The sequence below is a fragment of the Peromyscus maniculatus genome, chromosome 8 (genome assembly GCF_049852395.1).
Source record: "Peromyscus maniculatus bairdii isolate BWxNUB_F1_BW_parent chromosome 8, HU_Pman_BW_mat_3.1, whole genome shotgun sequence".
NCBI lineage: Eukaryota > Metazoa > Chordata > Mammalia > Rodentia > Cricetidae > Peromyscus > Peromyscus maniculatus.
Window position 1 is genome coordinate 52,646,572 of NC_134859.1, and position 24,505 is coordinate 52,671,076.

The window sequence follows — 24,505 nt, forward strand, 5'->3', positions numbered from 1 at the left end:
AAAGCATGAGATGAAAGGACACGGGCTAGGATGACATTTTTCTCTTCAGTGAGGTAGTGGAACCAACCCCTGAGAGTTGGCCTGGAAGAAGTTAATTCAGAAGAGAGATGCTGGAGGGGGCGGGTAGCTAGTAGAAACACAGAAGAGGATTTTGAAATGTGACATGGCCCAGTAGCTTTGAGGGATCAAGTTTAGGTTAGGTACCACTGCCTGAAGATGAAGGGAAGAACTGATAGCAGGAAAGCAATCTTGTACTTCTTGGCTTCCTGGCTCTGAGGGAAGGGCTGAGAACACGCTGCTGAAGGGCAGGCGAATGTGGGGTTGGGAGAAGGCAGCAGCCTTCACAGAGGAAGCCACAAAGGTCTTGTTTCAGCATGTTAGCCCGACTTTTCTAGTGATGGTAACCTAGGGCGGCTATAGCTCCAGAGTCTTGGGGTACCACTCCTGAAAACACCTGCCGCACGAATGAAAAGGAGATGCTGATTTGAAATGAATCCGGAGGTTCTGTCCCGCTCAGACATCATGCTGGTCTTTGCAGGAATGACCAGACCAATCAGATTTACAGAAACAAAGGCAACTCATCAGCTTATGTGCTGCTAGCGGTAAATATGCCTATGAAAAATAAAAATCATAGGAGAATTTAAAGGCATGTAAATTATTAAAGTGTTATCATTATTTATGTTAGATGTATCAATTTAGAATTTAGAGCTAATTTTATTTTTATGAAAATTTTCATGCTTTAATAAACATATATAGTCAAGACACAGAACAGCTGCACTCCCCAGAAAGTTCTTTCACACCCCTTTGTAGCCATCTTCCTTGCCATGCCCCGCCTATAGGCATCATTGATTGTCTTCCCCACACAGTTGAGCCTTCTTCTCTAAATGAACTAGGAACAGAATTGTGAAACTTGTACCTGTTGTATCTGGTGCTTTCCCTAGGTATACTACATTCTAGATCCACCCATGTTGTCACATGTATTTGGCCATCTATTTCTTTTTATTAGTGAGGAATATTCCCACAGTCTGACTGGAGCCCAGCAGTTCTCAACCTGCGGGGTCTTGAGCCTTTTGTGGGGGAGTGTCAAATGACGTTTCACAGGGGTTGCTTAAGACCATGGGAAAACGCAGATATTTACATTACGATCCATAACAGTAGCAACATTACGGTTATGAAGTAGCAATGGAATTAATTTTATGGTTGGGAGTCACCACAACAGCATTAGGACAGTTGAGAACCACTGCTGTAACAGTTTGGTTTCCCATTCACCATCGAAAGGGCAGCAGTTGGGGCAGTTTTCACTGGAGCTTCTACCTATTTGTATTTGGGTCTTTGGGTGAACAAACGTGTACACGTGGGAGTAGAGTTGTTGGATTATATGATAAGCATGTGTGTCTCCTAAGGTGACTTCCAGAGTAGCGGGGGCCATTTCCATTCCTATTAGCAGTGTATGCTTAAGTTACACCTTGTTATTGCCAGCACTTGGTTTTTTTGTTTAAAAAAATATTTCGACCTTTTTTTTTTTTGTATGCATGTATATGAAGGTGGGATGCATGTTTGTGTGTGAGGGGGTGTGGGGTGTGTGTGGCAGGGTGTGTGAGTGTGTGGGTGGGATTGTGGGTGTGTGCGGGATAGAGTTCTATCTTGGGTTGTTCCTTGGGAGCTGTCCACCTTATTTTTAAAACAGGGTCTCTCACTGGAGCCTGGGGCTCATTAGTTAGGCGGGCTGGTCAGTGATTCTCGGAGCCCCACCTGTCTCTGTCTCCCAGTACCGTGATTACACGTGTGAGCCACCGTACATGAATCCTGAGGTCCAACTGAGGTCCTCATGTCTGTGCAGCGGGCCCTACACAGACTGCTTTTAATCCCAGCACTGGTGAAGCAGAGGCAACCAGATCTTGGTGAGTTCAAGGCTAGCCTGGTCTACATAGTAGATTCCAGGCCGTCCGGGGCTACATAGTCAGAATGCTGTCTAAAAAAAAAAAAAAAAAAAAAAACAAAAAAAAAAACAAACAAACAAACAAAAAAACAAAACAAAACAAAAAAAACGAAACAACCCACTTCAAATCTTTCCTTAGATTTCTTACCCACGAGTGCAGACATATACTTTTGTTTTAATGTTCAAAGGTCTTCCATGACAGTCAAGCATTAGCAAGAAGCACACAGTTAATTCTTACAAAGTAATGTAAATGCTGAGACCCAAGTTTTGTCAAAGCACTAGCTGTAGAGTATGTGTTTAATATTTAGAGACAGATTAATGCACTTTCCAAACCCCCTTTGCTGGCAAGTAATTAGAAGTTTTCTAGATTGACTGCCAATATGATATAGGTCCCAAAGAAATCACTTCTCTTTTCAGAGACAGGACAATAAATTGGTTTTCCTGAATATACTGGGTAAAGAATCCGAGTTCTTGACCTTGAATATTTCATTGGTAGTGCTGTATGCAGTGGGGAACAGAATGACATTTGCTGAAATGCCTGAGATTTATAACATAATAGCTTGAGCATATGTACCAAGAAATAGAAATCTTAAACCCTATCAAATCAAGATTAATTACCTATTAAAATGCTAACACATAGTATAGCACACTCAGTGTAACAAGCTTTCTCTCTGCGTGTATTGTTACCAAACACACCAGCTCGGCTGCTACATGAAACATCCTGTGTCTCCGATCTCACTCTCAGTGGGGGGAAGCCTTGCTGCTCAGTCATTCTCGGGGTAGCTTTGGCTCTTGCTTCCGACCTTTCTTCAGGAAAGCACATGCTGCTCTCTGGAAACTGTGAAATTCCCCGGCTTTGTATTGCTGCCAAAAACCTGTTGCTTTTCTCGTCATGAACTACTCCATATTTATCCCTTCCTAGCTCGGTGGACAGTAACCCACACAGCACTCCCGTGACAAGGAAAACAGTAGTTTGCTTCCCGCCTTACTAGCCTTGAGGAAATGGATCCCACGGGCTACATCTCTCCTTGCTGTCCAGCTCTCCTCTGTGTTAATGGTTTCAACCGTTGCCCAGGTGGTGGTGGCAGAAATGCATGCTCCTGGTTGATGTCACTGAACCGTCGGTCCATGAGGCTCAGCGACACAGTCCTGGTGTCACTAAGTTGGCTTCTAATGGATGGATGGGTCAGTCGGCAAATGTTTAGTGAGAATCTGTGATGTGGCCGATTTTCTTCTAAGCGTGGTGACACCCAGAATGGTGGATAAGATTGTCCCCGACCGCATGCAGTTACTCCGCTTTCTTATGGTGACTTTGATTCAGACATCCTGTATGGAACACGGTGGAGAGGAAGTGCAGAAGCAAGGGATGAAATAGCAGCACACTCAAACTCTCATTCTGAGGGAAAAAGGAGGCCAGGGTTTGGGGAAAATATTCTATAAGAAAAAGAAAAAAAAATTATACACTACAACCTTTTCAAACCTTGACTATCTCAAATTTATGCAAAGTAAAACATACTGCAAGGTGTTCAGATTTGTACCCTGTGGACCCATTCCTTCAACAAGCGATTACGCCTGGCACTTCAAGGCTCTGGGCCTTGTGGGTCATCACCCTGCTCCATGTTCTAAAGGAAACCCAGCAACGTGCACCCTTCTCTTTTGAGTAGCTCAAATGGTGTGACAAGCTGTATCTCTTCATTTGTTCTCGCAAAGCAAACGCAGCGGTGGCAGCAGCAGCGACATGAAATATCATGTCTTTTCTTTCTCATCTTCGTGGGAGAAGGGGGAAGAAGAGTTCTTTCCTCATTCCCTTTGTGGATTTTGGCTTTCTCTGGGAAGTGCCAGTCCCATGTCCGTTTTTTATGTTGTTCTGGAAAGCTGTAAGCAGCCTTCTAAGTCACAAAGCCCGCTCAGTCCCAAAGGCTCCTCCAAGTGCAGGTCAGAAAGGTGGGGAGCTTTGTTTTTCTAGGCAGGGAGAGCATGTATAATACACTCGCAACCTGCTCAGCTTCCCGAGTCCTCCTCTTCAGCCGGCTTCTCAGCTATGGAACCCCACATCAATCTGTCACTGGTGGTCAGCGGTGCAGCGGAGAGCCAATGTTATTGTGAACCGACAGCGGAATGACTTGCCTCCCCGCCGGTGATCAATCTGTGCTGGACAGCAACATATTTGCCTCTACAAACGAGCTGGAGCCCTCTGCCACACATCTCTGCCAACTTTTGAAAGAAAGAGTCTGTTTCAGTTCTTTTCGGGGTAAAGACAAAAGACCTGTCTCTCTTTACACACCAGCTATTGAACAGTCCACACAAAGATTCACAGCCAGTATCCTACAACAAAAATTTCTGAGAAGCCAGGAAGTTGTCCCAAATGTGAAGGTGGGGGTGGGGTGGGATATAGATAGTATGTGTATACACACGCACACATACCCACAGAGTAAGCATCTGTTTTTCTTCAGTAAAGATGATGTGCTCATAATCCTAGATGCACCATTTCTGGAAAGGTCTCATGTAAATATAAAGATTCCGGATTCTGGGGCTTAGGATGTTAGTTGACTTCTCTGTGCTCAAGGTAAAGGCAGCGCCGTAGAAACACACCATGCTTTGCCAGCGGCTTCTTCTCGTCTTTGCAGGCTAGAGACCAAAGGCTCTGCTCTGCACATTTCTACTGAGGCCGCGCTACAGGGGGCATAGATTCCAGGTGCCACCCGCTGAGGACATGCAAGTTTTCCTGATGATTCATGTTGACAGAGTGGGACTTGAACAGCTCAGCAAGCGTGGTCAGTAGACGGACTTGGACTTGTCAGAGCTGAAGGAATAAGAGAAGAATGTGGCATGCAACAGAGTGAGGAGACAGAAAGCAGATGGGTAGGGGAGGGTTTCCTGTGTACAGTAAGCTATGGTGCAGTACAAGGGGACCTTCGGGGTAGCATGAATGGATGGTAACAGGAGTAGATGAGAGCAAAGAACTTTGAAGTTCCAAAAGAGAAGTGTTTGTTTGATGCAGAGTCAGTAACAGCAGCTGTTGGTTCGTATCTCTGGTCACGACAGCCCACTGCGTAAACAGATTGTTTGGTTGTCATTTAGTAGAACAATCTAAAGGAGCACAGAAGGTTTTGTCTTTTACAGTGGATAAGATCCTCATTTCTGCTTCGGGGGGTAGGGCTCTTCAGATGCATAAAAGACCCAGTAGAGAGAACATAGATAAATCTGAAAGAAAGAAGTTACTTCTGCTGCACACTGCTGCTCAGCTGGGCCCCTTGGGCCATGGCAATGCCCTAGATGAACTTAATGGAACTTTCCAGAATCAAAGTTTGTGAACCCATAGGAGACTGTACCATATGGCCAAATTTGAAGATCCCCTGGGATGGGAACTGTGAGTCACCATTTTTAATGTTCTCTACTTACACAAAGTAGGAGTTGATTTTTGATGGACAAGTGATTCAATGTTTGGTTCTCTAAGGCATAGAGAAAAGAATCCAGGACTCTACAGCTGCTTTAGTAACCAACTTAATAAAGCCGCTCCAAACACAGATAGGCTCAGCTGAGGAATTCTGGTGTTGCTCTCCTGAGTGGAACATACAACTTTTCTAGTCCTCAAGCCTCTCTCTGAGGCTGGCGTGCAAGGAGGACGTGTTACAGAAGGGCTTGCTTATCTTTTTTGTTAATGACTGTGGCTCCAGTATCGTTCCGTGCATCTAAGTTATTCTAGCCACAGTTAGCTCTTTTTTAAAATAATATTTTAAATTTATTCTTTAAGCCCAGCACTTAGGAGGCAAAGGCAGGCAGATATCTGAGTTCAAGGCCAGCCAGGTCTACATAATGAGTTCCAGGACTGCTAGGGCTACATAGTAAGACCCTATCTTGAAAAACAAAAAAAAATAAAAATAAAATAAAAAATAATTGCATGCATATGTGCAATGTGTCCCCTCCATCTCCTCCTTCCAGCTCCCCTCCAGACTCCTCCAGCACATCCCTCTCTGAATGCACATCATCTTCTTTAAGAAACAAAAAGAAAAAAAACCCCTCAGTCTAATTGCTGCTGCCCCTGTGTAAGTGGGCGTGGGGCCATCTCCTGGAATTCGGGATACCTACCAGTAGCCACACTTACGAAGATAAAGAAAAATAACCTTCCCTCCCCAGTAGCCATCAGCTGCTAGTAGCTCCTCAGCTAGAGATGAGGCCTCATGAGCCTCTCCCTCATCCATGTGGGAATCTTGACTGCCTTGATCTCATGTAGGTCTTGTGTGTGTAACTACAGCTACTGTGAGTTCATGAATGCAGCAGCATGTCGTGTCTAGTTGGCCACATTTTTCACAGTACTTGTCTATTCCTTAGCTCTTCCATTTTTCCCATCCCCTCTTCATGATGTTCCTTGAGACTTGAGGGAGAGGGTGTAGATATCCTATTTAGGACTAAGTAGTTACAGTCACTTTTCCCAACATTTTGACCAGGTATGAGTCTCTGCATTGACCACTGCCCATTGTAACTGAAGGCTTTTCTCTGTCCCATCCTGCAACTGTTTCCAAATAATCACCCAGAGGCTTATATTAATTATAAATGTTTGGCTGATGGCCCAGGCTTATTACTAGCTAGCTCTTACATTTAAATCAACCCATATCTATTAATCTATGCATCACCATGTGGCCCATGGCTTACTGGTTCTCTGACACTTGTTCCTTGGGTGACTGGATCACGTTTCTGCCCAACTCTGCCCTCCTTCTCCAGGTATCTCTGTTGGGCTTTCCCACCCAGCCTTATTCTGCCTGGCTATAGGTCAGATCAGCTTTATTTATGAACCAAGGAGAGCAACACGTTCACAGCATACAGAAAGACCGTCCTACAGCAGCTCATTGTAAAAATCAAGCTTCTTTGACCAAGATTGAGACAGGCACAAATCTATGGATATAAACATACATATTTAGAAGCAGTTTGACAAGATGACCATTTAGAAAAACAACAGCAGAAACAGAAGTAGGTTTCTCCCTAGGACCCATGACTTTCCCAGCTACAGGTATTTGACCAGGTTTACACTGCTAGGCGTGAATTCTCTCCCCTGGATAGAGCAGGCCTCTGAAAGTGGTTGGTTACCCCCTCAACCATCATACCACGATTGTACCGGTGGGCACACTTGCCTGGCAGGTCAATATTATAGTTTTCAGGGTCAAACAGGGTAAAACCATTGATGTTTCTTGTTCCTTGGAGGCCTGTATAGCACCTTCTGGTACTGTGAAAGCAAGCCAGAAGAGAGGAAATTTCCCAGAAGACTGACTTCTCTGTATCTTGAAAAGTGTATAGTATTTTCAGCAGTCCAGTGTTATCATCTACTTACGGTGGGCAACCAAGACCAAATGTGTTCTAGTTTTATTTCCGTTGCTGTGATAAAATACCATGACAAAAAGCTACTTAGGGATTTGTCTTACAATTCCAGGTTATAGTCAGTCATTGTGGGAAAATCAAGGCAGGAACTTAAGACAGCAGTCATTTTATCCAAGAGCAGAGAGAGAATAAGTATATGGATGCCTATTTGCTTGCTTGTGGTCAACTCAGTTTCTTCACTCTTAAACAGTTTGGACCACCTTACCTAAGGAATGGTTCCACCTACAGTGGGCTGGGTCTTCCTACATCAATTAGCTTAATTAAGACAACCCTCCATAGACATTCTCACAGGCCAACCCAATGCAGATAATCCCTCCATGAAATTACCTTCTCAGATGATTCTGGGTTGTATCAGTTCAAGCTAATGATCACAAGTAGCCTGTGTTGTTTTAGAGCCCTCTGGGACCTGCCTAACTAATTAATTAAATTAGTGCCTTAAATTAATATTTTTTAGTCTTTTTTTTTTAACAACCTATATCTTCTGGGAGCAGCATTATCCACTCAAGTAGGGTAGCTCTACCCTCTGTCCAAACTTCTTTTTTTAAAACTCTTTCATAGAAAAAAATTGCATTTTATTTATTTGTTTGTTTGTGTGTATGTGAGGAGATCAGGAGGGGTAAGTGCCATGGCAAGTGTGTGGAGGTCAGAGGTCAGTTTATGGAAGTCAGTACACCCCTTCCGTTGTATAGGTCCTGGGATTGAACTTGGATCATCAGGCTTGGTGGTAACCATCTTGCTGGCCACCAGTCAGCTCCTTTATTTGTGAAACCAAGCATCTCGGTCTTTAACCGGCTCTCTAAACCCTCTGGGTTTTGAGTGTAAATGAATTCCCATTAACGTTAATGCCCAGCGAGGCTGTAATGTTGATAGTCCCATCTCCTTGACACCCTTCCTTAAATATTTGAAGTCGTGAGAGGTGTCTTGCATCCTTAGGAATCTGAGCTGCTAAACAGTCCACCATTGACACTTGTCACCACCACCATTCACCCTTTTTGCTCCAAGATGACAACTTAATTTTACATAAAGATAAACAAGGCGTAAATTGACATAAGTAAAGCCAGATGTGTTGGCTCACATATAATCCCGGCACTCCAGAGGTTGAGGCAGGAGGATTGAACATTCTATACTAGTCTGAGCAACACAGAGCAATCCAAGTTAGCCTCTAATATATAGTGAGACCTTCTCTCCCCCCCCCCCCCAAAAAAAAAGTCTTGTTTTTGTTTTTACAATAAAGACAGGATGACTTTAGAGTAATGCACTTTGTGTGGTTGGGATAAAATGCAGGGAAACTGTTTAGAGATGACTTGAAGAAGTTTAGTTCAAGATGGAGCTGGCCTAAACTGCAGTATTTGAAACAAGACAATTAGAAGAGGGCTGTCAGATCTGACAGGAGGTGCAATTCATAGGAATAAGTGGTTAGTGGGATTCTGATTGGTACAATAGACGACAATGTCATTCATGGTACAGGGGACCAAGGAAGAGGAACACATGGAGATAAAATGAAGGAGACATTGTGTTCAAGCATGCCTGAGGTCATCTTAGTTATTTTAAAGATAATGTGATCCTTTGAAGGCTGGAGTTCAGGTGAGAACTATACCTGGAAATTTAGGTATAAATCACAGCCATGGGAATGACTGTAGAGGAAGAGGAGCTGAGGGCTGGGGCAGAGCTCTGAGGGGGGCCTCTGTTTATGTGCTCAGTAATGCTGCATGGCCACAGAGAGCATGAGGAGAATCAGAGTGTAACAAGGGTAAATGGCCAGGCGGCGGCGCACGCCTTTAATCCCAGCACTCAGGAGGCAGAGGCAGGCGGATCTCTGTGAGTTCGAGGCCAGCCTGGTCTCCAAAGCGAGTTCCAGGAAAGGCGCAAAGCTACACAGAGAAACCCTGTCTCAAAAACAAACAAACAAACAAACAAAAAGGGTAAATGGCATTTGACCAAATGTCTAAGGGTCCCTTCTCCGTGTACTCTGTTGTACTCATTTTACCTTCCATACTCAGAATTAGGTTATTGATTTTCAAGCCCAGCTTTATGGCTCCTGTGTGCCTCAAGAAGGAAATGTGGAGTTTAGCTTTGAGGCGAGGGAAGCAGATGGCAAAGTTGAATGAAACCCAGGAGTGGAATCAAGCCCTGGGTGCTGGAGCCTGAGAGGAGGCAGCCCAGGCCAAGTGAGTGGGGCGGGGTCACTTTGGGGAGGTTGATCTAGGCTGTTGCTGAAATGGCTATGAAGTTGCTGGAGATCGTACAGAATGACAGTTGCTGTGGTCAAGGAGGGAGCTGAGTCTTTAAGGAGTAAACTGGACCGTGATGTGCAGTGTCGTGGATGTGGGTGCCCCACGGGAGATGACTGGACAGTGACGTGCAGTGTCGTGGATGTGGGTACCCCACTGGAAATAACTGGACAGTGACGTGCAGTGTCGTGGATATGGGTGCCCCACGGGAGATGACTGGACAGTGATGTGCAGTGTCGTGGATATGGGTGCCCCACGGGAGATGACTGCAGTGCATGTAGAGGAGAACTAAGTGGAGCGGTGGCCCTGAAGGTTAAAAGCAGGCCCTTGGAGAGGGACGGGCAAACTGGTGATGAGAGGAAGCAGAGTAGGAAACGGTTCTCAGCCTTGGAGCTTATGCTTAGTGTCAGCATAAGCAAGTCCCCAAATCTCGAGTTAGAACATCTCTTTACGGCATCTGGTTCAGGGTTCCCCAAATAGGTTCTGGCAGATCCCCCAGATGCAAGCCATTAATGTGGAGTAACCCTCAGCCCTTCTGAGTTCTCTTCATCCTTCCCTTTCAAGAAGCCTAGTGAAGTGGTCCAGGGTTCTAGAAGCGAGCAAGCTTACACACTACCAGCTTCCCCATCCATCCTAACAGAGATTGGACATCTCCTGTGGACAGGAACTCAGGCATAGAATATCCTTGCCTTATAGCTCTTCTCCATATTTTCCATATTTTCCATGTACTCTGGTAGACTAAAAAGGGGAAAAAAAAAAAAAGCTAAGTGTGGAAGGTAAGTGTTCCAGCACCACACATCCCCCTCCCCACCAGGAAAGAACATTGCCGGTGCGCTGACAAAAGCCCAGGAATTAACGTGGAGGAAAGCATGTGTTGATACTGGGCATCAAGTGCTGTGCTATGGAGAAGATCGGACTGTTGAAGGTGGAAGGCCATTTTGTAAAACAGCACCAGCTCTTTAATTGCTCATAAATATGTCGTTCAACTGTGTTGTGTTGTTTATTTTGTTTTTGAGACAAGGTCTGACTATTTAACCTAGGCTGGCTTCAAACTTGAAATCTTTATGCATCAGCCTCCTGAGTGCTAGAATAATGGCTGTGTGTCATCATCTGGTACCTTACTGCATTCTGATGCGTTAACATGAATGCTATGATCTGAGCATACAACTCAGTGGTAATAGTCTTGCCTTAGCATGTGCAAGGCCCTGAGTTTGATCCCTAACACCACAAAAAAAAAAAAAATGTGTTCAGTATTATGTTAGACATTGGTTTATACTAAAAGAAATACTGTGCTAGAATCCTGAGAAATGGGGCTGGAGAGATGGCTCAGCAGTTGAGAACATTTGCTGCTCATTCAGGAGGATCATAGTTCAGATCCAGCTATCCATGTAGCAAGCAGGCATCTCACAAATACCTGTAAATCCAGTCTCAATGGATCTAGAACCTTCTTCTGGCCTCCTTCTGGCTTGCAAAAGTGCATACATCTGACTACACACATACGTACACACCCCATACACAAATAAACACATATTAAAGAAAATCTTAAACAGTGGTTTTATCCTACATAGTACAACTGAAAAAAATCATTTGTGTGTGTGTGTGTGTGTGTGTGTGTGTGTGTGTGTGTTTGGGTATGATTGAACCTGAGGCCCAGACACATACTATACACATACTGAACTTCACCTCTAGCCCCGTTTGTTAGAGCTGATGCAGTTATGCATGCCACATTAATGGTCCATGTCCTCTGGAGTTGGGGACCAGACCCAAGTAGGACTCTTTAATGTTCTATGACGTACCAGAGAATAGAGCTGGAGCCAGTAAACTACAGCTATTGCTGGTTTTTGTGTGGCCTGTGAGCTAAGAAAAATAAATTTAATGCTCAGAAAGGCTCAAAAGAATACTGTTTTGTGACATGAAAATTATAGGAAATTCAAAGTCAGTGTCCTTAGAAGTTAAATATTGTCCACTACTCCTTTTGTGCAAGAACACAGTGTTGGTGGTTGTGACAGAAACACATGGCCTGCAAAGTCTAGTCCTTTGTGGAAAATGTTTCCCAACCCTGGGTCTAAAGTCACATCGCCCAAATTGTCGTACGCATGTGAATTTCTGGGCAAAGCTGCTGAAGCACGGGTTTGGGTTCAGGAAACCCCAGACCGGGCCCTGAGAGTCTACACAGACCACACCTGGACTTCCAAGGCTAGTTAGGAGGAAAGAGCAGAGGGTGAGGCACAGCTCAGTGGTAGAGCACATGCTTAACATGCACAGGGCCCCAAATTCAACCCCAGCACACACGTGCACTCGCCCAACCCCTGCCCCAGTGTGTCCTAAGAAGTTATCCAATTTCTGAAGCAGAGATCGACTGATTTCACTTCATTCCCAAGGGAAGAATAAAGGCCACAGCTTTGGGTTTTACGTTAGGAAGAACTCTGTAACTCTCTAAGATGTCTGTAGATCCGCTGAGGTGGCTGCCAGCAAAAGTTAACCCAGAGGAGACTGGACCGGTGCGTTTGGCCCCGCCCACCTGTGTCGTCTGCGTCTCTTCCGCAGCAGTCGTCTTATATCGACTGGCTCAAACTTGAAATTCTCCTGCCTCCGTCTCCCAAGTGCTGATGCAAGTGTGCACCACCACATCCACTCAGCTTAGTGATACGGGAAGGCAGACAGGAGACTTGGTCTAACAGATCCAGTGTTAGCACAGTCAGTCAGTCTCAAGTGCCACAGTGGTTGGCTTATCTCCATAAGCAAGAAAGGCAAGCCACTGAAGCCACTGAAGCTGGCGTTAAGTGAACTCTTCAAGAGTAATATTATGCTAAGATTTTGAAAAGTTTCATTTTCATTTACTCATATGTGTAGCATGAATCTTGAAAGTTCTTATTAATAAAAACAAACCTGAAGCCAGGTATTGGGGTGAACGCTGAAAGATCAGAGAAACAGAACAGGCCACAGCCACCTCACCTTGCCAGTTCCTCAGCTGATCCTGCTTTCTCAGACTGGAAGTCTCTTGAGTCCTCATCCAAAATGGATCTCAGCTGAACTGTGCTGCTCAAAAGCCTAAAAGCTTAACCAGGCTCTAGTTCCTGGTCCTCACGCCTTATATGCCTTTCTGCTTTCTGCCATCACTTCCTGGTATTAAAGGCATGCGTTACCATGCCAGGCTGTTTCCAGTGTGGCTTTGAACTCACAGAGATCCAGACAGATCACCACCTTTGGAATGCTAGGATTAAAGGCGTGTGTGCCACCATTTTCTGGCCTCTGTACCTAGTGGCTGTTCTGTTCTCCAACCCCAGATAAGTTTATTAGGGTGCACAATATTTTGGAGAACACAATATTGCCACATCACATTTGTGTGTGCGTGTGTATGTGTATGTGTGTACACGTGTGTGTTCCTGTGTGCCACGTGTATGAAGGGTGCCTGCAGAGGTCAGAAGATGGTGTCAGATCTCCTGGAGCTGGGGTTACAGGTGGTTGTGAGCTGCCCAGTGTGGGTGCTGGGAACTGAACTCTGGTCCTCTGCAGGAGCAGCGAGGGCTTGTAACCCCTGAGCCCTCTGTTTCCCCAGCCCTCAGCTGTTTTTTAAGTTTCCATTTGTCTTTATTATTTCTGGTACGCATTGACAAAGCCGGGGTTGGTGGACTTACACCCCTTCAGCTGTCCACTCACAAACCAGTTAACAGATGACCCCTGCTCTCTGTTCCTCCTCTTGGCTTCCTTTCTCCCACACCCTCCCGCCCCAAGGCTGTTTTCTCAGCCTCACAGATAGATGTATGATTGTAGTTGGATTTGCCAGCTGCAAGTCATTTTAGGTCCTGAGGAGCGACTTCTCTTGTTCATAGCTGGCTCCTTTAAGACATTCTTTGGGGGGAGAAATAGGAGGAGGAAAGAAAGTGGCCGTTCTGAGCAAGCTGATGAGTGTGGAGGCCAAGCACATATAGACAGGTGGGTAAGTCATCAGGATCTAAGCAGCCTGATATTTAACCATTGACAAATTTCAAAATCATAAAACTCATTAAGTTCATAGCCCAGCTATCTGCTCACAACCCAGTGACTGTCGTCGAAATGCTGGCCTTGTATTTCTACTTTGAATTCTCTATTTCAGCTCGTCACAGGCCTTTGAAGACATGATTTATGCTTTTTAATACCCCCAGAAAGTTAAGTGTTTTCATATTTATTGCGCGGAAGAGCGTTCTGTGATTGCTGGCCTGTTCTAAAATCAGTTTGGCTGGAAATGGACCTGAGCATTCTGACCTCAGCTGTGTATCCAAACCAGGAGTCAGCACTTGAGAAACGTGAATCAGTATCTTGCCCAGAGACTTTGCTTCATTCCACGGACTTAGAGGAAGAACAGATGTGGGAGGCAGCACACACACACTGCTGCTTTTTCTTTAATAAACTGGCCTGGATCCCTCTGTCCAGAGCTCTGCCTGGTGAGCCAGCCAAGTGTCTTTAAGCTCCTGCAGACCTTTGAGTCAGTTCTTCAGCACCTACCCCATCATGCTAGTAACCATTCTGACTGTTGTCCCAACTGTGAGCCTGAGCAACTCACAGTCTGGGTTCTGTCCTAAGCATGCCAGTGATCTTTCCTCCGCCAGTTCTTTCTATCTGTGTATTGACATTTTTCAAAGTCTTAATAATCACTGGATGGATAGACGGCTCAGTGGGTTAAGACACTTGCTGCCAAGACTGATGACCTGAGCTTGATCTCCAAGACCTACATGGTTGACCTGCAGGTTGACCTCTGACCTTCACATACACACTGTTACATGCACATAGCCACACACATACTTATGATGGATACATAATGTAATAAAAACATTTTTAAAATCATGAATTTAGCTGCCCAGTAACCCTGTCTGTGCTCCTCAGGACACCTGCCCACTCCTGAGTTGCCTTTCCTGCAGTCCTTGGGCTTATCATACTCATCCATCTTTATTGCATCAGAGGAGGGCATACGTTAAGAAAATACCTAAGATTAACAATAATCTATTCCATAGTCAAGAGTGTAGCTCAGTATTAGAATACTTGCCTAGTATACACAAAGCCCTGAGTTCAAGCCTCATCCTTGCAAAGTACTAATAATGGTGACAAGGTATTGTATATCTAAAGTAATTAAAAGAAAAAAATTAGGACCTAGCCTCATAAGAGCTGGGAAGTTTGAGGTGGTAGATACATTTTTTTTTGAGTTTATCCCTACCTGATAGGCATAGGAGTCACAGCACCACATGGACTGCATCAGCATGTACAGTTAACACATGCCAAATGAAAAAAATTCAAGTGTTTTACCAGTTGATAAATCTTTTTCTGGATCCATGGTATTCACTTGACTGCAAGGCTTATATTCTCTTTCTTTACCTATCCCTGGACCAGAATCACATTTCCTATAGTCACTTCTAAAGGGTTCCTTCCCCGTAGAAGCCCTGCTTTCTCCCACTTTATGTAGACTCCATTCTTTTTTTTTTTTTTTTTTTTTTTACAAACTGTATGGCCATGGCAGGCTCCTTGCTCACTGTTCTTATATCTTAAATTAACCCATTTCTATTAATCTATACCTTGCCACGTGGTTCGTGGCTTACTGGTATCCTAACATCTGCTTCTCATTGTGGCAGCTGGCAGTGTCCCTCTCCCTCAGCCTTCCCTAGACTCCATTCTTAAAATTCATTTTTGGTTTTACATTGTTTTAATTGCCTAAGTCTTTATTTACCACATATAACATGTTTTGAAATATGTATACATCGTGACTATATAATGCATCAAGCTAATTAACATACTCACTGCTTCACAAAGTTAAACTTTTACAATACTCTTCTTGTTGCATGATTGTCATACTTAAAAAAGACTTTGGTTGTTTCCTTATTATATAGAGGATGAAGATAAAATCCTTTAGGTATCATTTAAGGCCCTTAAATCTAACCTAATTTCCTTCTAGCATGTAAGCTGCTCTTTGAAAAGAGTTCCGCATGTGTCTTTTTCTTACTCATTACTGTCTAGGTATTATCTAAGTGGTGAGTACCAGGTCAGTCCACACTGACTACAGTAATCCCTTTCACAGCTTTCCAGCTCTTAGGGGTTTGTAGGGAACTGGTATGTTTTTATGATGCAGATAAACAGTGCAAAGGCAGCATGCAGCCTGTTGAGCGTAGCCTGCTTCCTAGGGTGAAGTCTGGTCTCTGCAGGGTTCAATCCCTGTTTTCCCCTCATCTGCATGCTCTTATCGGGGTTCTCTCCTCTCTTCACAGCTAACAGATCCTAATCCCTTCTGTGGCTGTAGCCTTGTATACTGCTCTCTGTAACACGAATCTTAAAGGGTCTTATTAATAAAAACAAACCTGAGAGCCAGGTACTGGGGTGAATGCTGAAAGATCAGAGAAACAGAACAAGCCACATCCAACCTCACCTTGCCAGTTCCTCAGCTGATCCTGTTTCCTCAGACTGAAAGCCTCTGAGTCCTCATCCAAATGTATCTCAGCTGAACTGCTGCTAAAAGCCTATAAGCTTAACAAACTTAGTTCCTGGTCCTCACACCTTATATACCTTTCTGCTTCCAGCCATCACTTCCTGGGATTAAAGGTGTGTGTCACCATGCTTAGCTGTTTCCAATGTGGCCGTGAACTCACAGAGATCCAGATGGATCTCTGCCTCTGGAATGCTAGGATTAAAGGTGTGTGTGCCACCATTTTCTGGCCTCTATGTCTGTCTAGTGGCTGTTCTGTTCTCTGACCCCAGATAAGTTTATTAGGGTGCACAATATTTTGGGGGACACAATATCACCACAGCTCTCTGTTTTCAGCCATGATTCCCAGAGCCCCATTTTCAGATTTACTCAATATCTTCACCTGAAGGAGGCCTGCAAGTACAGTATGAGTAAAACGCAGCTCAGCATCCCTCCTCACCAGCCTGCCACACTGCTTCCATTCTTTATTGTTTTAAGACTTACTTATTTTTATTTGATGTGTATGAGTGTTTTGCTTACACGTATGTCTGTGCACCGTGTACATGCCTAGTGCTCTCAGAGGCCAGAAGAGGGCATTGGATCCCCTGGAATTGGAGTTACAGGGAGTTGTAAGCGACCATGTGGGTGTCAGAAATTGAACGTCAGCCCTCTTGAAGAGCAGCAAGTACTCTTAATCGCTGAACTATCTGTCCATCCCTCATTCTTTATCTTTTTATCAATGTCACTATCCCAGCTTTCCTTATAGATTAGAAATCTGTAGATAGCCCTCAACTAAGTCCCCACGTGCCCTGCCTTTGATGTGAGGCCTCCTTTTCAGAGAGCCGTGCCGACCTGCCCTCCCTGCCACCAGTCTTCCAGTGTGCTGTTCTGTCTCTCCTCCTTCTGCCAGAATTATCTTCTTTAAAAACTAACCTGATCTGTGTTATTGTTCGTGCTAAAAACCCCTGGTGGTTTCTTACATGGAAGTTAAAATAACAACTTCTGGCCGCTGGCAGCCTGCAGTCACCCCAGCAGTCTCATCGGGCCTGAGCCAAACTGACCTTATCATCTCCCACTCCTCTCCCATATACATTGTTCACTCTGCTTAGGACATTCTTCTTGCTCTATGTGGGAGACATCCTCATCATTGGGATGCTGTCTTTCTTCATGACACTCTTCGGCGCCATCCTGGGTGTTGTCCCCTTCTTTGATTACCCCATGATAAGTTAGACAGCAACTTGGAGTCACCATTTTGGAGTGCCTCATTTTAGCGTCTGTGTGCCCTGCCACCAGGAACTTGGTGTGCACCTCAGAAAAAGGGATTAAGTTTGTTGGGATACACACACACACACACACACACACACACACACACACACACACGTACGTCTTTTTTTCTCGCACACATGAAAGGTTATGCACAGGTAAAGCATGCAATTTAGTGAGTTTGGACACAATTATGCACCCACAAAACCATCACTACTACCTACTGAAAGAGACTAAAATGGTTCACTTTTTTCTCTTCAGTAGTGCTAACAGACGGGTTTTGGTGGCATAAGTGATTGTGCAACAAGTGACCCTGTGAGCTGAAGGTGCTGAGAAAGGCTTGTGATAGAGGGGGTTTGTGTGGATATTCGTGTAGTGCTAGCATTAAACCTGAGGCCTTGCACACGCTGGGCAAGCACTGTACCACTGAGCTACAGCCCCAGCCATGGTAGAGGATCCTTGACTTCATCCAAACCTAGTAATCTAGCAGCTGTTCAATGCAAATGCTCACAGTAAAGCTATGGGGTGAAAATGACCATTCCTAGTCTGTAGATCTGGTGAAGGGTTTGAGTATGGTTACATAACTAATAGCAAAGAATCATGGTTCCAGCTCAGATTGGTCTAGAGTCCAAGCTCATGCCTTGTCCATCTTGTCAGGATGCCAGTGTCAAAGAACCCACCTTAAGAGTTCATCGAGAGGATGGTGCTTGTGATTATAAAGCCCTGGGGAGTCCACAGAGGAAGCCTGTGGTTTTGTAGGAGACGGGAACTATTTTCACACCGGGTTTCCTGACTACACCCTTATCTTGTGTGGCCTTACTCTTGTTTGATTCCCAAGGAAAAATTGGGGCTCTGGAGTGAACTCGCTCAACTTTCTTGTCCTCAGCCTCCTGGGTATCCCAAGGAAGAGAAGGTTTTCAACCACACCTGAGCCATAAACAATGTATATTGAAGGTAACAGTGTCAACATTGCAGTATGTAAACCTTCAGCTAATAAAATTCAAAGCAGTCTAATTTGGAAAGCATACGGGAGGTTAAAGGAAGAAAGCTTGTAAATGTTTTCAAAGTCTCTGCATTGAATTCTATCACCAGCTAGCAAAATAAATAGTCCAGCCGCCAGCTCTGAAGCAGACACGTGTTGGAAATGAAATGTTAACAGTTTAAATGCAGTGGCCATTAGAAATCAAAAGGAACACCAAGTACACATTTTAGTTTATGAGAAACAAGGTGAAAGTTCCCCAAACACGTCTGTGGTAACTGCATTCAAAACTGCCTCCTCGTCCTTTCTTTTAGTGGCCAATAGTATGGTAAAGACGCCGTCATGGGACTTTTTCTTTCTTTCTATTTAGATGCGAGATTTGGAAGTAAGTGGAGAGCCCCACTCAGGAGATGTTAAAGCCTACTTTTCCATGTGTCTGAGCTGCTTGCCGTAGATTGCAAGCTGCATGCCAGACTTTTTCTGAGGAATGGGAGGTTACTTTCAATAATGTGCTAAGATTGACCTGAAAGGTTTAGCCAGCACATCTGCTTGCAGGCACTGGCCTTATGCGAGGAAGTTCTACTGGAATTAATTAACTCTGTTTGGGACTCAGAGATGTTTGCTCCACATCCTGTTTTACCATAATAAAACTTATAAAGTGAATGGGAAATTTCTTTATTTTTCTTTGAGAACTAAAAACAAAACAAAAACAAAAACCCAAAGCAGCTAAAGTGAAACAGCCAAGTGTTTTCTTGCTTTAAAGCCTTGAGAATAACAAACGTTGGAATTGGGACGGATTCCTTCAGCTAGTTCTTTCTCACCGGAAATTACGGTGACGTTGTGTGTCCTGTCTGTTCCTGCATTTTAAAACATTTGACTTTATTGTTGGGGAATGAGGAGTTTGAATAGAGAGGGGGCTACCGTGTGCTAAGGGACTTAGAGCTTTGAGGGACATTTTGCAACCCCACATGTCATTCTGGGAATGTTCCTGCTTTAGGAAAGGGAAGGAAGGCTCTTTCTGAGGCACCTGGGCAAACATGGTGTGCTGGTTACTTTTCTTACTGCTGTTAGGAAATGTCCTAACAAGGAGCAACATATGGAAGGGTTCGTTTGATTTAGCTCCCAATGTCAGAGGCGCAGTCCATCATGGTGAGAGGGGCGTGGTGGCCGGAACACAAGGCAGCTGGTCACACATTGTGTCTGCAGCCATGAATGGAGAGATGAATGCTGGTGTTCTTGCCTTTTCTGTCTTTCCTTCTTATTCAGTCTAGGGCCCCAGGGCATGGGATGATGCCACCCACATTCAGGGTGGGTCTTCCCTTCTAAAGTCTCTGGAAATCCCCTTAGAAATAGACCCAGAAGCGTGACTCCTGTGGGATTCTAACCCTAGTCCAGTTGGCAGTGGAGAGTAGCCATCCAAATGCCTCAGCCAGTATCTGGAGAAAGCACAGTGCTTGTGATCCAGCACTGCGTACTGATGCCGACACAGTTGATGGCACGGTACTCTGTTGACTTGATAAATAAGTCAACGTTATCACTTCTCTCAGTTAATGAAATTGGGAGGGGGGCCTGGCTTCTGGGGTTCTGTCAAGAAGTCAGTATCACAGTTGTTTTTTTCTTTTCCTTAAATTTTGCCACCCCATGGGGCATGTTGGGAGGATTTGCCTCCTCAAGGGTGGCTGCCTCTCTTCTCTCAGGGTTCTTAGAAAAGCAGACTTAGAACAAGGCCGCTCTAACCCAGCGGAGAGCCTGGAGGAGTCTATAGACTCGGAGAACAGGCTGATCACAGTGTGAGCTGACCCTTGGCTCCCTGACACCTCTCAGCTGCAGGGAGGAGGAGGGGACCTCGATGTCAGCTGTCTGTGGGAAACCTGATTGGTCCCAGGGCAGCTTGTCTCTGGCAAGAGTACAGGCAGTAGTTTCAGCCTCAGGTAAACAAGGAGGGAGCCCTGACAGGCAGCAGGCACCAGCTCTTCCACTTGTCTTAAGGAAACTAAAGAGCCCAGCCAGGGGCAGCAGTGGCACACGCCTTTAATCCCAACAGATTTAAGCCCAGCCAGGTGGATCTCTATGTTCAGAGATCCCAGCCTGGTCTACAGAGCGAGATCTAGGACAGGTGCCAAAACTACACAGAGAAACCCTGTCTCAAAAAACAAACACAAACAAAACAAAACAAACAAAGAAAAAAGAAAAAGAAAAAAAAGAAAAGAAAATTAAAGAGCCCTGTGCCCACAGCTCACTCCCCAGAGTCAGTGGCCCTCATCCTGGGCTCCAGGCAGAAGTCCCCTCCCATGCCCCCCTCTGAACCCCAGTCCTCAGGCTCAGAACTTGGCTGTGTCTGTGAGACAGTGTTGCTACTCTGTTGTCATTTGTACATTCCATATCCCTTGTGACTGCCACAGCCAAGCTGCTTGCCTGTCCTGTCCAAGTCGCCTCCCTGGGTCTTAATTATTCTCTGGTTAGTACTCTGCTTATAATGGCCCACCCAACTGTGCTTTCTACCAGAAGCTCTGTTGTTTTAAAGTGCAGTTTGGTGAGATGTGAGGTTTTCCAGGGCTGTGTGTATTGTGATATAGCAAAAATACCACATGAACTCTGTTCTTTCTTTTCAGTGGACAAACCTCTCAGGTTGCCAAGGTCCTTGGGCTGGACACACAAAGATGATACATTCCCATCATGGCGCAGCGAGGGCACACTGAGGCTTGTATACATCCTGACGGATTATGGCTCAGTAGATTGTTACTGTTAAAATGTGCTAGAGGGGTTAGAAAGATGACTCCATGGCTAAGATCTTGTACTGCTCTTGCAGAGGACCTGGGTTCAGTTCCTAGCATTCATATCAGGTAGTTCACAACTATCTATAATTCCAGTGCCAGGGGATCCTCCAGTCTGACCACCATGTGATCCTGTGCAAGTGTGCGCACGCGCACACAAACAAAATTAAAGATGAAGTACATCTAAAAATAATAATAAAATGTGCTCAGACAGCATGGTGGCTATCTGGGAACTGGTCTGCCATGTACATCAGCTTCCCGTATCCGTGGGTTCTATATCTGTAGCTATAGATTTTGCCATCTGTGGATTCAACCAGCTCCCGTTAAAAACAGGCCAGTGGTTTGGATCTGTGCTGAACATGTGTCAGCTTTCTCCCATCCCATCATCCTGCAATAATGCTTTGTAACAGCTCTTGACGGAGTATTTACACTCCACTAGAGGTTCTAAGTCATCTAGAGGTGACTTAAAGTGGAGGAGGTTCTGTGCAGGTTGTATGCAAATATGAACACTACTTTTTAGAGAGGATTCAAGCATCCTTGGATTTGGGTATGCCCCGTATCCCAGGACCACTTCCCTTAGGCTTTAAGCAGATGACTGCCTACAACATGAGTTTTGTAGGATTGTATTTTATGTTCTTTTTTGTAAACAACTCACTTGCCTACTGCTGGGATCCATTCTCTCTGGAAGTTAGTAAGTGCTTGTAAACCTCTATATCCCAGCACTATATCCCAGGAGGAGATAGGAAACATGAGTTAGAAATGCTGAACGTAGTTAGCACAAGTCCCAGATTAAAAGACGATTAATGGTAAAACATGGATTTCGCCGGGCGGCAGTGGTGCACGCCTTTAATCCCAGCACTCGGGAGGCAGAGGCCGGAGGATCTCTGTGAGTTCGAGGCCAGCCTGGGCTACCAAGTGAGTCCCAGGAAAGGCGCAAAGCTACACAGAGAAACCCTGACTCGAAAAACCAAAAAAAACAAAAACAAAACAAAACAAAAAAACATGGATTTCAGGCTATCTGCCTATCACCTGATGGTTGTATCTACCTGTAGCTTAAATGGAATTATTTTATATTCCCACTCAGAAACTCAGCAAATCTTCAGAGAATGGGTTCTCTACCCCAGCTCTTACTGGTCTGTGTATACACATGGATGTACATATTCGTGTGTCTTTATTGGCCCAAAAGGAATCCCTCAGAATATCAAAATTTGAAATTTGGGGGCTGCGAAGCAATGTATCAAATCAAAAGGTAGATCGCGTGGGTTCTAATCAACAGGGTGCCATTTAGTTTTGACTGAGAAAAGAGCCATTTTTACAAGATGAGGGATATGACTTTGAAGCCTTGCTGTTCCTTCGTGTGCACATGCACAATGTCAGGGAGGCGGGAGAGACTCAGACCATCCGCCTGCAGAAGCCTAGCCACTCGGTGTGTGTGTGTTGAGCTTTTTTAGTTGTTGATAGCGCCTGTGCTGAGCTGCAAATGCAGTGAAGTAGGCAGCCAGCCACGGGAGGACTGCGTGTTTGTAGCTGTGCAGCATACCTCTCCCTTGACTGCAAGAAGGGATGTGAGCCTGCCCTGCAGTGGCGTAGAAGGAATTGCAAGATAAGATCTTAATGAGCTGAAACAATCATAATGGATTGTGAGGCAAGAGTTTTAAGTAGTTTCCTTTCACTGTGGAAACTGCTGGGTGATGATGCCTGAAGTCAGAGAGGTATGGAGACACTCAGTAGCTAGTAGCAATTATCATTAAGTGCAATTATTAAGTGAGTGTCCCCCCCCCCACTTCATTTTACTTTTGTTTTAAAGACAATCAGAGGAGCTGTGTCTCTTATACAACTCTTAACAGAATACGTAATTTTAAAATATAATGAGTATATGAATTGTATGGTTTAAACAGATTGTTGAGAACAAACTTGGACCAAGGTATATGTGATAATTAGACTTTTTGAGTTGTTATAAAGTGTGGAATGATAACTCTCTCAAAGACTTTTTTTTCCCCACAATGCTGGGTGATGTGGTATTGTTTCACATAGATGGATGGCCAGCTCCTTAGAAAGAACAGGCTGATTTGTTCATAACTAATGCATAGGACTAGAAATACATACTTTGTCCTACTGAAGAACAATGGCCTGCATTCACCCCTTGGCAGTCCTAACCATTCATATGACTTAGCTGCAGCTACCCTGATTCTCAAGTTTTTTTCCTGTGCATTTCCAGATGGGGATGTTCTTCTGCACTCTGAGTGCTGTGGGGTATCCTGCACTTTGTAGAAATTAAAACTATTTGTTTGTCTTTTCTCAACTAAATTCTAGATGTTTTAAAGGAGGGGGATGCATGTATCTTTGCTCTTTCACACTATTTATGAAGTACTTTGGATAGAAGCAACACCAAGAGAAAAGATTATATTCAGTCTTGGATGTGAGTCTATTTTATTTGTAACATACCACATATATACCGCAGACCTCAGTGTCCTGTCCAGAATGCTTCTATGAAAAAGTCAATAATGTATCTACCTATGGCTTAGTATAATGGGTCAGTCCTGACCCATAGGGAGGAGCTAAAAGACTTCTGGAAACTGGAGATTTGCAGGGGAGACAAGGAGTCAGCGAGGTGGAGATCCTAGCTCTAGGCAGAGAAAGGATGGCCAGGAACCCTAGAGCATGGGCAGAAGTAGGAAGACCGCAGTGTTGCCCTGGCTGGGCGTCTGTCAAGGTTGATATCAACCTGACTGTGGCTGGGGAACTGCAGCAATTTCATCCGAGGGAGAAGGCTAAGGGACAGATAGACCAGTTGAGAAGGTAGGCAGAGATCTTCAGGGATCCAGAGCAAAGTAGATACAGGGAGTGGGCTAATTCCTGGTACTGGGGCCCACAGGGAGAGACGTGGACAGATGTGAAAATGTCCTGCCACCAAACTGCTGTACTCTTGTTCAGCTGTCCAGGTTCAGGTCTAGTACCCAACTCATGGCAAACAGACTTCAAAACTTAGGGGACCACCAGAAGGAGTTGGGGGTGGGGAGCAGCCTGTGATAAGTGACAGTTTCATGAGGTCAACACATCTGACTCAGTGCTGAAGCCTGACACACTGCTGCACTGAACTCTGCGATGTGGAGATTTGCAGTGTCCAGGTGTGGCACACTGTGAGGTGTCCGGCTCCACAGGTGTGGCACACTGTGAGGTGTCCAGCTCCACAGATGTGGCACACTGGGTGGTGTCCAGCTCCACAGGTGTGGCACACTGTGAGGTGTCCAGCTCCACAGGTGTGGCACACTGGGTGGTGTCCGGCTCCACAGATGTGGCACACTGTCCGGTGTCCGGCTCCACAGGTATGGCACACCTCCAGTGTCCAGCTCCACAGGTGTGGCACACTGTGAGGTGTCTGGCTCCACAGGTGTGGCACACTGTGAGGTGTCTGGCTCCACAGGTGTGGCACACAGTGAGGTGTCTGGCTCCACAGGTGTGGCACACTGTCCTCTGTCCAGCTCCACAGGTGTGGCATGCTTGCAATAACAGAAGACA

The 24,505-nt window shown here is 45.1% G+C and overlaps 1 protein-coding gene across 1 annotated transcript in view; it reads left to right on the forward strand.

The window, feature by feature from the left end:
- The window catches only part of Stx8 (syntaxin 8), a 248,941-nt gene that overhangs the window by 87,175 nt on the left and 137,261 nt on the right, over positions 1–24,505 (forward strand). The gene's annotated exons all lie outside the window — the stretch shown is intronic.